The following is a 14,004-nucleotide window of genomic DNA, read 5'->3' as shown; positions in this document are numbered from 1 at the left end:
CTTTTCTGACATTAACAGCTTCGATCAAGTCATCCCTCACCCTGTTTTCCAGAGAACCTGTTGAACCTTTTGAATCGTTCTTGAAAGTTATAACTTTTCAGTTCTGGCATCACTCCGGTAAATATTTCTTGCACCTTTAACAGGGCTTCTGGATAAACATAATGGTATGGAGATGGAGCGTCCCTTTCAAAATAGGCACTTTTATCATGAGCCTGTTGTGTACCTTCTTGCAGTACATCGACTGAACAACATAAACTCATCCCAGCTCCGCTTTCTTCACATTGAAATCCAGTGTGAAAATATTAACAGTTTCAAAGCTTAACAAGGTGCACAAGATTGGAAGGAGAGTCTGGCTGTGGATAATTGACACTGTGCACATTCCTGTAATCAGTATCTCGGACAATCAGGAAAATGAGCTCCTGTCAACCCATCCCGACTCAAAGCCTCGTGTCTTACATTCCCTGTCCCTGCTTACCAGGGAAAAATTAGGTTCGTGAACTAACTTTGCCTGCATCAAGCAATTAATTGACCTGGGAGTTTAACGGGCACATGGAGCTGGAGGCGAGGCAGGGATAGAAGCAGAAACAGCTGCAGCATGGAAGCGTTTAGAATTTGACGTGCGTCAGTTACTTTCAGTGATGAATGTCAGCCGTGTGTTCCGTTGTCAGTTTCACAGGAACCACAGTGATGAGGTTGGTGTGTTTTGGAAATTGCAAGTTGTACATGAGCAGTTTGAACAGCAGGTCGAACACCTGACAGCTCAAATTTTATTTAGGGGTATGTATGCGGTGTTTCATTTTTACAGGAAGGACGAGGAGGGACAGGATCGATATAAATTGCTGTGGGAAAAAGGTGGGATTATGAAATTAGTTAAATTGCTCTTCCAGAGAGCCGACACGGACACGATGGACCGAATTTACTCCTTTTCTGCTGTAAGAATTTATGATTCTATGCCAACAACATTAAACTGTGCAGAGGACCAGTCATCGTGGCCAAGTGGTTAAGGCGTTGGAGTCCAAATCCATTGGGGTTTTCCGCTTCCCATTTTCCCTGGTTTTAACTCGCTGTCTACAGAGTTAATTATCATTTAAATTGAATCTAATCCAACCAAACATTCGAGAGTTTTCATATTTACGTTCATTAACGAAAACAGTCATGAAACTAGCACTGGAAAATAGAACAAAAACAGAACCAGGTTGGTGTCATTCTTGCTTCCCTAAAGGACATTAGTGAACCAGATGAGTTCTTATGACAATCGTTCCATGGTCACCGTTAGACTTTCAATTCTATGTGGGATTCCAACCCTGGCCCCCAATGGAATACCCTGATTACTCTGGATTACTAGCCCAGTGACAATACCACTAAGCCAGCACCTTCCTGAGTCTTCATTCTTTCTCAAAATAAAATTCAGCAAAATAATAATAGTTTTAAAAGAATGTTTCTTCTGGCAGCGGCTGATTGGAGAGTGTTGGGCTGGATAATTGCTGCATTTCCCTGTCTCACTCACTGTGGAGCTGAGGAAGAGAGAAAAATTGATGTGTTCGTTTGATCCAATAACTTCATAGATTTCTATTGGGCTAGATGGAGGTACATGATCGTTTATTTTCTTTAAAATGAATATTCAGAATATTCTTTGAAATGAAAGTTCAGAAATGAAGATTGTTGTGCGAACTCAGAGGGTAAAAGTCGAGCTTGCAATGTTGGGCGATATTTTCCTGTGGTTTCAGAGCCACAGAGCCAGCCAGACCTGTGTGGGAATGAATGTTGATGGGGAGAAAACGACGACGGATTTGCCCCTGGGTGGCCTCAAACCACCGATTTTTTTTCAGTTCTCAGCTGAATGCACTGATCAATTGTGCAACAGAGACTGATGAAAGTTGACTCTTCGAGATACCCTAAAGCAGGGGGTCAGTGAGTTAAAGCTTCAGATTGCTGCTACCAGAATGACAATTGTTCTCTATCAGTTTCATTCTCCCAAAATTAAATTTGGGACACTCATCGTGGATACATGGACACCTCCATCTCACCGGGAACCAGCTCTCCTACAACAGTTGCCGTCTCCCTTTGAAACTTTCAGTGTTTTGTCTGTTACCAAATATTCTGATTGTCCTGAGGCCAATAATTCTAAAGGGGTTTCTCTGTTACACAGCGAGTGGTTAGGATCTGGAATGCACTATCTGAGAGTGTGGGGGAGGCAGATCTAATCATGGATTTCAAAAGAGGATTGGAAAGAAAATCCAGGTCTCCGGGGAAAAGGCGAGGGAGTGGGACCAGGCGAGTTGGTTTCCAGAAGAGTAAGAGGTCTCCCTTTTCAGACGGAGATAGAAGATATTTTTTTCTCTCTCGGGGGGTTGTTAGTCTGTGGAATTATTTTTCCCAGAAAGCATTGTAGGCTGAGTCATTGAATTTATTCAAGGAAGACTTAGACAGATTTTTGATAGACAAGGGAGTCAAGGGTTATGGCGGGCTGATAGGAAATTGGAGTTGAGCCCACAACAAGATCAGCCATGACCTTATTGAACAGCAGAACAGACTCAAAGGGCTGAATGGCCTATTCCTACTTCTGTTCCTGAGCCCTATGTTGCTATGACACGGGCTGAATGGCCTCTATCTGTGGGGTAACTTTGGAGCTGATACTATGAGGGGCTCAGGAGGTAAAATGGACTATCTTGGTTATGTTGGAATTCAGTGCAAACACCACTCAAGGCAATGGTTAGTGTGCATTGAGTGGAGATAGCATGGCCGAATGGTCTCAGGGAGTTGAGTTTAGACTCCAGTCTCCTGTGTGTGTTGCCCTTTCAGTCACATCATCTCAGAATCGGCTCGAAGTCGGTGTCCTTTTAAGATCTTCATTTTGGTAGGAAGAACAAGGAGAGTCAGTGTAAATTGCAGGGTGACCGGGAAGGTGTGGAGCCGAATACTCTCTGTCGCTGCTAGAACCGTTCTGGGATGTTATATGAACAACATTAAAATCACCATAAGGCCTGTAGTTGGGGCCAAGTGTTTAAAGTAATGGGCTTGAAATCCATTGGGGTATCCTGAAGCAGGTTTGAGTCTGGCTGACTGCACATCTTCCTTTAGATGCCTCCAGGGTTAGTTATTGGTTAAATTGAATAAAAACCTTCCAACACTCCCGTGTGCTTTATCTGTTTCCCTTCCGCGTTTCTTCATTTCCATTCATCTGCAAACATTTACTCAATTTGGAGTCTGGAAAGGAACAATAATTGGCCAAGTTGGTGTCGCCCTTGCTTTCTTGGTGTTTGCCTCTCCTTTGGTCTCTGTCACTCTCAGTGTAAATGTCTATCTGTGATCAACTGTTTGTGTCAATGTGCTTCAGTTCCCTGAGGGGATGAAAACATTTTTATCATCACAAGCTTTATTCACATGAGTTAAACTCAGAACAAGCTGAAACACCAACTTGAAATCAGGATTTCTACTGATATATTTTGGAATATGAACGGCTTTAAATGCTAGTCCGGTTAGCTTAATCGATAGAGCATGAAGCTCTAAATTCCGGGGCCATGTATTTGAGCCCCACGCTAGGCGCCATTATTCCTGAAAACTTTGCAGCTTCCATGGGTGATCCCCAGCTCTCCATTGCTCCAGCAGTATCACCGCTCAAACTGAGTCTTTCTCCGTCCCACTTTGTGAAAAATCGATTTGGTTGTTTCTGAGTTAAAATTGCCCTCTGCTTCACTGGAAGTTGTGACTGTTCAGTGCTGAGGATTTGGCGCTTTCACTGGCAATTCCCGGTCAAGGAAATCCTTTTGCTTACCACTGTGTGAACTGTCACAATGAACAGAAATTCCTGATTAAATGAAACCAGGTTTGGCAGCGTCTGTGGAGTGAGAAACAGAGTTAATCTTCCAGCTGGATGATCTTTCATCAGAGTTGGAAAAGTCACAGATGTAACAGGTGGAAAACAAGTCAAGAGGCGAAGGGGAGTGAAAGGACAAAAGGGAAGGACTGTGATAGGTTACAAGGCCTGAGACAGAAACTGACGAAAGGGATGATAGTGCAAAATATGGGTGGGAATGGGACAGATTTATCTTCCTGCTGTTCAAACTGGCAAAAATATCACTCTTGATCAACCAATCACAACTACCCTTTCAAAGTAACTTTCTATAATTGTTTCATTTCCATCCCCACTGCTGCTGCCTTCACAGTCATTCCATCATCGTCAACCCATTCCAGCAAAATCCACCTTCTTCCCTTGTGTTCAGCTCCTCTGACGTCATGGAACTGAGTAAATTCAGTGAGAATTTTTTTGTCATTTGGCACAAGATTCGGAACCAGACCTGGGAGAGGTTTGTGTCAGTGTAAACAGTGAAATCTCCCCTATTACCGCTATATTTTGCAGTGAACCACCGTCTCTATAGTCAGTGATTTGCAGCCTGCCATGCCCTTCTCTCATTCCTTATCTTCACCTCTGAATTTGTTCGTGACCTGTTGAACGGGTGACATTTCCGGCGCAGATGCAATACTCCAGCTCTCACTCCACTGATTCAGGTGGAACTGATATGATTTTTCAGTTTTCAATCAAGAAGTAATGCATATTTATATTAATCATTCCCATGACATTTATAAGCGCCGAACCCTAACCACTAGACCCCCAGATTTGCAGCTTTACAGCCCGGCTTATCCATGCTTTCTGTGCCTTTTATTCCCATTTGAAACCTCTTTCAACAGAGACACTTTTCTCCGACAAAATGACACGTTTCTCTAGAACACAACCGACTTCTTCAGCCAATGACAACAGCGATTGCTGTTAGCTGGAGCAGCATTCATTGTCTCACAGTCCCGGATTGTCATTGGGTCCTTAAGCGACAAAAAAAGACAGAAATCGCCAACTCTCCTGTTACCCGGCGATTTCCAACAGATAAGGCGAAGAGCAAGTGCAATACGGCTGTGAGACACTGCATTCAGCTAACATTCAACAACAAGAAGGAGCAACGCAGCTTTCCCTCTTACTTAACTGAGCAAGGTGCGGTAATGTTTCTGCCTGGTTTCGAAGCAGGAACATTTCGCGTGTAAGGTAAACGTGTTAACCACTACAGTACAGAAACTCCACCCATAACGAGCCCAGTACACCTGACTGCAATGCAGTTCCGCAACAGCAGTTTTGGGTCTTTGTTTTGAAGAAATGGAATTCGGCTGTTCTCATTAGGAATGTTGGAGACAGACTGATCAACAATGTCATCATCAAATGGCACAGCAGTTTGGATGGTCATTAGATCATCTCTTCTGTGCCCGCTTCCTTTTTAAAGAGGAACCAATTCGTCTCAATATACTTCTCTCTCTCCATAAGCCTAATTTTTCTCTATTTCAAGTAACTGTCTAATTCACTTTGAAGAAGGAGTTTCTGCAGAATCCATGCACAGTTTCCCTTAATTAACAAAGTTTCCCCGACCCAGTAACATGAAGATTTGGACTTGGGTTTCTTCCATTCCCTCGAGGGGTGGATCTGAATCCCAGCGCTGCCACAGTTTAAGTCACATTCCCACTTTGGGGAACTTTAGGAATTCCTTTTCAGAGAACAAGAGGAGATTCTAGTTTAATATAGGGCGGGTTTTGGTCCTTTATTTTGTTTGGAAAAACACGGAGAGGCCATACAAATATAAATTGTTGTAAGGGAAAGGCGGGTATGTGGTATTGGTTGAGTTGCTCTTCCAGAGAGCCATCATAGGCACGACAGGCCGAGTGACTTATTTTGCAGCCATCTCTGATTTGACAAGAACACATCTGAGCTCGAAAGCTGCTGTTAGTCGTGGCTGAATGTTTAAGGTGATGGATTTCAAATCCATTGGGGTTTCCCCCTGTAGGTTTGAATCCTGCTGACTACAGTTCTCATTATTCCTCATTTTAACCAGGTGCCACCAACTTCATCCCTGCGGCTCCTGTGAAACTGACAAGGCGACACACGGCAGAAATTCATCACTGAAAGTAACTGACACACATCAAATTCTGCCGCTTTCATGTCGCATCTTTTAACTTCCTCTTCTCCCTCTCAGACATTTCCAGGTCTATCAAATGTCATCCACCTGGAACTTCAGCATCTGCCTCGTTTTACTGAATATGGTCGATTTTCCGTTAGCTTAAGTTAATAGGTGGCTCCATAGCTCAGTGGTTACAACATGCGTCTTGTAAGTCAGGGGGCGCGAGTTCAATCCTTTCTAGAACCTATGTGTAACCTTTAGCTGAGATGGCAAAATTATGTGGAAAGCTGACAGACTGCAGAACAATATAGAAGAAGCAATTTAATAAGTTAAAATATTGCGGATGTTGGAAATCTGTATTAAAAACAGAAAATGCTGGAAAAACTCACCATCTGACAGCACCTGTGGAGAGAGAAACAGAGTCATTGTCTCGAATCCTTGTGACTCTTCAGAATGAAAGAGAAGCAGAAATGTGATGGAGTTTATCCTGTTATACGAGGGGTTGTGTGGAGCAGGTGAGGTCAGTGATAGGTGGGGGCTCAGGAAGGGTTGACAAAGGAGTCAGGGACACAAGACAAAGGGAGTGTTAATGATAGTGGTAAGGGCGAAAAAAGATACTGATTGTGGCATAAAGGCAAGAAAGCAGAATATGTGAATAGCAGAACAAGGATCAGCACTCTGTGAAAGAACAACTGACAGTTGGCCCTTTAGGGGCCTTCCTCCTCATTTTCCAAGGGCCAAAACACTCCTTTCAGGTGAAGCAGCGCTTCACTTGCACCCCCTTCAATTTGGCCCACTGGATTCGCTGTTCCCAATGTGGTCTCCTCTACATTGGAGAGACCAAACGCAGACTGGATGACCACCATGTGGAACACCTTCGGTCTGTCCGCAAGTATGACCCAGACCTTCCTGTCATTTACCATTTCAACACCCCACCCTGCTCTCAAGTCCACATGTCCGTCCTTGGCCTGCTGCAATGTTCCAGTGAAGCTCAACGCAAACTGGAGGAACAACACCTCATCTTCCGATTAGGCACTTTACAGCCTTCCGGACTTAACATTGATTTCAATAGCTTCAGAACATGAAATCTCTCCTCTAATTTCACCTTTTAAAATCTCGCTATAAAAATGTATTTTTATTTTTATTTACTTATTTTTATTAATTTATTCATTATTTTATCCCCCCTTTTATCCCCTTTTCTATCCTTTTTCCCAACCACCGCACTTCCCCCCACCCCAGCCCAAAATAGAGCCATCTGTTACTTGTTCCATGTTGCTCTTTCACAAAGTGCTGACCCTTGTTCTTCTATTCACACATTCTGCTTCCTCACTTTTATGCCACTATCCACACCTTCTTCAGCCCTGACCACTGCAATTTCAGTCCCTTTGTCTTGTGTCCATGACACCTTTGTCAATCTCTCCTTAGCTCCCACCTGTCACCGACCTTCTATCCAATCTTGCCTGCTCTACACGCCCCACACCGGCCCCTCCCCGCCCCCTCCCCGCCCCGCTTGAATAGCATAAATTCCATCACTTTCTATTTCTTTTCAGGTCTGAAGGAGAGTCATACGGACTCGAAACGTTAACTCGGTTTCCCTCTCCACAGATGATGTCAGACCTGCTGGGTTTTGCCTGCATTTTCTGTTTTTATAATATATAAGAGGTGATTGGCTAACAAGATGACAGACGGAGAAAAATGTAGCAAAGTCTGAAGTTACTCACTTGGTCGAAAAAAATAGTTTCAAAAAAACAACAAAGCAGAACATGTTTGAAGAGGTGAGAAAGTTGTGCTGATGTTCAAAGAGACTTGGCTGTACCTGTACAAAGAACACAGAAAGTTGCATCAGTCTCTGTAGCACAATTGTTCAGCGCGTTCGGCTGTTAACTGTAAAGTTTTGTGGTTCAGAGGCGAAGCTGTTAATGTTTTTCCCCCATCAACATTCAGTGTCACACAGATCCGGGTTGTCAATGGCGGTAAGAACATTTTCCACAAATGTTGTCAGCTCAACTGTTCTTCAAAGAGTTTCGATTCAGGGAATTCTCGGCGTGTAAAGCAAATGTGAGAATCACTGGACTACAAAAACAACCCGCAGCTCCTTGCAGAACGACCTAGAATATCAAACTGTGCTGTCTTAGTGCACTTCAGAACCTTGTTCTGTGGAAGTACAATTCGGCTGAAAACCTGAGCCACGCGACAGAGAAATTGATCTAACATTAGAATCATAAAATGACACAGCACATCAGCAGCTCATTCAACACCTCACACACGTGCAAACGGCCTTACAGCAAATCCGCCCCCATCTTTCCCTTTTTCTTTCGCATTTTTCAGAATATCATTCAAAACTTGGAGAAGTATAAATGTCACATGGTTTTGAGATGATGCATCCAGTTACCGTTTAACAACAAACGGGAACGATGCAACCTTTCCTCACATTTAATTCTGTTAATGTTAATTCCCCTTTTCGAGCGGGGAAACTTTCCGTGTGTGAGAGACCGTGATCCCTATTACCCTACACAAACCCTGCAATGTAGCGGAGAAACTTTCCGTGTGTGAGAGACCGTGATCCCTATTACCCTACACAAACCCTGCAATGTAGCGGGGAAACTTTCCGTGTGTGGGAGACCGTGATCCCTATTACCCTACATAAACCCTGCAATGTGAGGAGCCCAGTTTCACTGTTCTTCAATTAGTTTCGATTCAGGAAATTTTCTGCGTGTAAAGCAAATGTGATAACCACTAGACGACAAAAACAACACGCAGCTACTTGCAGAACGACCTAGAATGTCAAACTGGGCTGTCTTATTGCACTTCAGGACCTTATTTTGTGCACGTACAATTTGGCTGAAAACCTTAGCCATGCGGCAGAGAAATTGATCTAACATTAGAATCATCAGATGACAGAGCACATCAGCAGCTCATCCAACACCGCACACATGTGCGAAAGGCCTTGCAGCAAATCCGTCCCCATCTTTCTCTCTTTCTTCCAAGCCATGCATTTTTCAGAATATCATTCGAAACCTGGAGAAGTATAAATGTCACATGGTTTTGAGACGATGCATCCAGTTATTATTTAACAACAAACGGGAACGATGCAAATTTTCCTCACAATTAATTCTGTTAATGCTTCTACCCCTTTTCGAGCGGGGAAACTTTCCGTGTGTGAGAGACTGTGATCCCTACCACCCTACAGACACCCTGCAATGTAAAGAGCCAAATTTAACACACAGAAGGCAGAGGGCCGGGAATTTTCAGATTGGAAAGACGTAACTAGTGGAATGCCACAAGGATCAGTCCCAGGGACTCAATTATTTACTATGTACACTAATGACATGAAGGAGGGAGCAGAGTGTAATGTATCTAAATTTTCTGACGAAACAAAAATAGGTGGGAGGTCAGGTTGTGATGAGGACTTGAAGAATCTTCAAGGGGGTATAGATAGGTTGAGTGAGTGGGCAAAAGTTGGCAGGTGGAGTTTAATGTAGGAAAGTTTGAGATCATACGCATTGGTAGGAAGAATCAAAAGGCAGAATATTATTTAAATGGAGGGAGAAACCAAAAAGTGCAACACAGAGGGATCTGGGTGTTCCTATGCATGAAACACAAAAACTTGGCATGCAGGTGCAGCAAGTAATTAAGAAGACAAATGGAATTTTGGCCTGTTTTGCTCGTGGTTGGAGTTTAAAAATCGGGAAGTCTTGTTACAGCTGTACAGGGTGTTGGTGAGGCCGCACCTAGAGTCCTGTGTACAGTTTTGGTCCCCATATTTAAGGAAGCATATATTGGCATTGCAGGCAGTTCAAAAGAGATTCACTAGGCTGATTACTGGGATGAAGGGGTTGAGTTATCAAGAACTGTGAAGCAGGTGAAGACTTTATTCATTTGAGTTTAGAATACTGAGGGGTGATCTTATTGAAACGTGCAAGATTCTGAGGAGGTTGACAGGAAAGATGTTGAGAAGATGTTTCCACTAATGGGGGAGCCTCTAACTAGGGGACATAGTTAAAGAATCAGGGGGCACTCATTTAAAACTGAGATGCGAAGGAATTTCTTCTCCCAGAGGGTAGTGAATGTTTGGAATTCTCTACCCAAGAGAGTTGTGGAGGGTAGCTCACTGAGAGTATTTAAAGAGGAAGTAAATAGATTTTTGAAATATCGGGGATTGAGGGCTATGAGGAACTGGCACGAAAGAGGGGTTGAGGCCAAGGGCAGATTAGCCATGATCTTATTGAATAGCGGGGCAGGCTTGAGGGGCCGAATGGCCGACCTCCTGCTCCTATTTCTAATGTTCTTATGTTCTTATGAAACGTGTCTCTGCTGAAAGAAGTCTGAAACAAAAATAAAGGCACAAGTAGCATAGATAAGCCAAGTGGTGAGGCTTATGAGCAGCTTTCTTGGTGGTCTAGTGGTCAGGATTCAGCGCTTTCACTGCTGTGGTTCGGGTTTGATTCCTGGTCAGGGAATGGAGATTTACTGACCTCGTGCAAACTGTTAAAATGAGTCTGAGTTGTTTCTTGATGAAAAACAGAAGACGCTCATCATTGCCAGAATCAGTGGAGTGAGAGCTGTAGTTCTACCTTAGAGCTGGAAATGTCACCCGTGCAACAGGTCGAGAACAAATATAGAGGTGAAGATAGGGAATGAGAGAAGGGCTGTGATAGGTGGCAAAGCCTTAACCAGAGAGATGTTTGTGCAAGGCAAAATATAGCGGAAATAAAGGAGGCTTTACTGTTTACACTGACACAAATACCTCCCAGATCTGGTTCCATATCTCGTGTTAAGTGAGAAGAAAGATTCTCCCTGAATCTTCCACTTTTTAGCTGCACATCCTTCCAAACATTGCAAACTCCTCCCGCATCTTCCATCCTGATATTTTTCTCTGTGAAATTTGAAACGAATGTGAATAAAGTTTGTGATGGTAAAAATATGTTCATGCCCTTGGGGAACTGAACCACATTGACACGCACAGAGGAACACACACAGACATATACACCGAGAGTGACAGAGGGCATGGGATTGTCTTGAAGGAGAGACAAACACCCAGAAATCAAGCCTGACACCAACCTGGTTCCGTTTTTGTTTCATTTCTCGCTGCAACTTTTGTGAATGCTTACAGACGAATAGAAATTAGAGAACGCTGGAGGTTTTAGATGGTTTTTATGCAACTTATTCGGACAATTAATTGTGCAGGTACACTGTAAAATTCAGGAATGATAAGAAGCGTAATTAGCAGGATTCCAGCCTACCTGTGGAGATCCCAATGCATTCAAAACCCGTCAGCTTAACCACTCAGTCACAAATCCAAGCCCCAGATTTGCATTAATGATGTTTGTATAAAATCATAGACGGCTACATCAGACGGTCATTCAGCATGTCGTTTAAATGCCGACTCTCTGGAAGAGCAACTCAACTACTGTAATTCCACACCCCGCCTTTTCCCCACAGCAACTGATATTTATATTGTCTCTCCTCGTTCTTCCTATCGAAATAAAATACCGCACACTCCGCTAGTGTGAGCTGGTATCTGTCGATCTGTTGGTTTGAAAGGGGCTGCTGCAGATCCCAAAAGGGACATCACTGGAACGATTGGCAGTGAGTGGGATTCGAACCCATGCCTCTATAGAGACTGGAGCTTTAATACAGCGCCTTAGACCGCTCAGCCACACTACCACCTTACCATTAGCTGCTCCTAATTCCCTTCACTGGTATTATCATCGAAATAGAACAGAAGCAAAGGAGCAGGAATAGGTCACTGGGAAACTCGAACCAGCTCCGCCAGTTAATCAGATCATTCTGCACTTTGTAACGTACAGAAATCATCTCCACTATTAGCTTCATTATTTCAATGTTTCACTATTTCAATGTTTCAAATGATGTGTTTTTTTTCCTGTGGTGACTGTGCGTGTTTACTCAATGAAATGTTGGTAAAAGGTATCGACTGAGGAAAATGAGGAGATAATTGGTCAGAATAGACATTTGTTTTCTGAAAATTCGATTTGAAATCAACTATTTTTAAAATTTGAATAATTGTAAAAGAATTCAGAGTCCAACCCTTCATCTCAATGAGTCAGGGAATCGTTGTTAATTGTCACAGACTGAGCATGGACAAGGCAGAAGCTCCTGCGCCTCTTTCAATATTGTTTCTCTTAACTCAGAGTTTTCAAAAGGGAATTGGACAATGACTTGAAAGGGAGAAAAAAATCAGAGTTATGGAAAGAGACGAAGAAATTGAGATTAAGTCGAAAGCTCTTTGTGGAAATCTGACATCGATACTACGGGCCCCTTGTAGAGCTGTGCCTTTTGATGATGACATTATTGGATCAGTCTGTCTCCAGCATCCCCAAACAGAGCAGCTGAATTCAATTTGTTCAAAATAAAGACTCAGTGTTGCTGCATGACGTCACCGCTTAACATTTTAGTGAGGCCCATTGAGCTTCTCTCCTGTCCCCTGTTTCTGCAGGGCAGTGGTTATCATGTTTACCAAAGATATGAAGAGTTACCTCGTTCTAAACTGGCCAGAACCATCATCATAACTTGCAGATTGAAGTTTGCTGAAGACAGCAGGATGCAGTCATGTGTCCTGGTCACTGTTTATCCTTCAACCAAGATTATAAGATCTGCATATTGTGAAGTCCCTGGCTTTGGGTGTTTGTTGAACAGTGATTGGCTGCCGTGCTCCTGCATGAAAACAATGACTCTCCTTCAGAAAGTACTTCAATAAAAGCAAAATACTGGAAATCTGAAATAAAAACATTAAATGCAGGTAGAACTCAGCAGGTCTGACAGTGTCTGTGGAAAGCGAAACCTGCTGAGTTTCTCCAGTATTTCCTGTTTTAATTTCAAAAAGTGCTTAATTGGCTTGAAAGTGGTTTCAGACATCCGCTGGTCAGGAAAAGCGCTGTATAAATGCAAGTCTGTCTTTCTTTAACAATCTTTAAATCCCAATCCTGTGGTTACTGACCCCCGTCAGTGGAAACAGTCTCTCCCTATCTGCTCCATCAAGACGCCCGTCCCCGCTGCCCCCACCCACATTATTTCGAACAGCTCCATGAAATCTCCACTTAAACTTCTTTGCTCTAAAGAGAACAATCCCGGTCTCTATAATCTCTCCACAAAACTGTATTTCCTCATCCCTGGACATGATGCAAGGCGGGGGATTGAGATGAGATTTTGGAAAATATTGTCAGTTGGCAGGTGGGAAAATGGAGAAGGAACCAAAACAGAAAACCCAGTCTCCAGCTTTGTGAATCTTTAGAAACTCTTTGGGAACCGGAATCAGAGGAGAATGAAGGGTGAACTGCCCGACTGACCAGAGACAGTCAAGGTACCTTTCCCTTCTTTAAGACGCTGGAACATTGACTCTGATGTTATCAGTGAAATTAACTGATCTGAGACATTGAAAGGATTCTCGTTACTGTACATCAGGAATTCAAACCTAATATCGGCTTCGGGACAATCAGAATACTTGGTAACAGTCAGGGCACGCAAAGACTCGAAGGGAGACGGCACCGGTTGTAGGAGAGCTGGTTCCCGGTGACATGGATGTGTCTGCAGTGGGTGGGATCAGGCTGTTTCCATGTATCCACAATGAATGTCCTGCCCTTTATTTTGGAAGAGTAAAACTGATAGAGACAATTGCCATTCCAGTAGCAGCAATCTGAAGCTTTAACTCACTGATATCCTGCATAACATCTTCATCAGTCCCTATGGCGCAATTGGTCAGCGTGTTCGGCTGTTAACCGAAAAGCTGGTGGTTCGAGACCACCCAAGGACGAAACTTCCCTTTTTTACCCCCCCATCAGCCTTCATTGTCACTCAGTTCCCGGTTGTCATTGGCTACTTGAACTGAATGTCAAGACACCGGAAATGTTGCCGGCTCCACTGTTATCCAGTGAGCTCCCAGGCAAGCGGCTTTTTTTCGAATATTAATTTCAAATATAATGAGAAAACATTTAGACCTACCATGCACTGATATCCAACACACTGGAAATTTATGAAGTTATTGGATTCAAACAAACTCATCAATTCTTCCCTCTTCCTCAGCTCCACAGTGAGTGAGACAGGGAAGAGC

The 14,004-nt window shown here is 43.4% G+C and overlaps 1 protein-coding gene and 1 non-coding gene across 2 annotated transcripts in view; both read right to left on the bottom strand.

Annotated features, from left to right (window-relative positions):
- LOC144697994 (uncharacterized) overlaps positions 1-14,004 on the bottom strand; it is a 373,983-nt gene that overhangs the window by 276,162 nt on the left and 83,817 nt on the right. The window lies entirely within an intron of this gene.
- trnaf-aaa (transfer RNA phenylalanine (anticodon AAA)) lies at positions 11,521-11,603 on the bottom strand. Its single transcript has one exon. It is a non-coding gene; the product is annotated as a tRNA-Phe (tRNA).

This window comes from Cetorhinus maximus, chromosome 23 (assembly GCF_964194155.1).
Source record: "Cetorhinus maximus chromosome 23, sCetMax3.hap1.1, whole genome shotgun sequence".
Taxonomy (NCBI): domain Eukaryota; kingdom Metazoa; phylum Chordata; class Chondrichthyes; order Lamniformes; family Cetorhinidae; genus Cetorhinus; species Cetorhinus maximus.
Note: the sequence above shows the minus strand (reverse complement) of the source record. Positions and strands in the feature narration are given on the sequence as shown.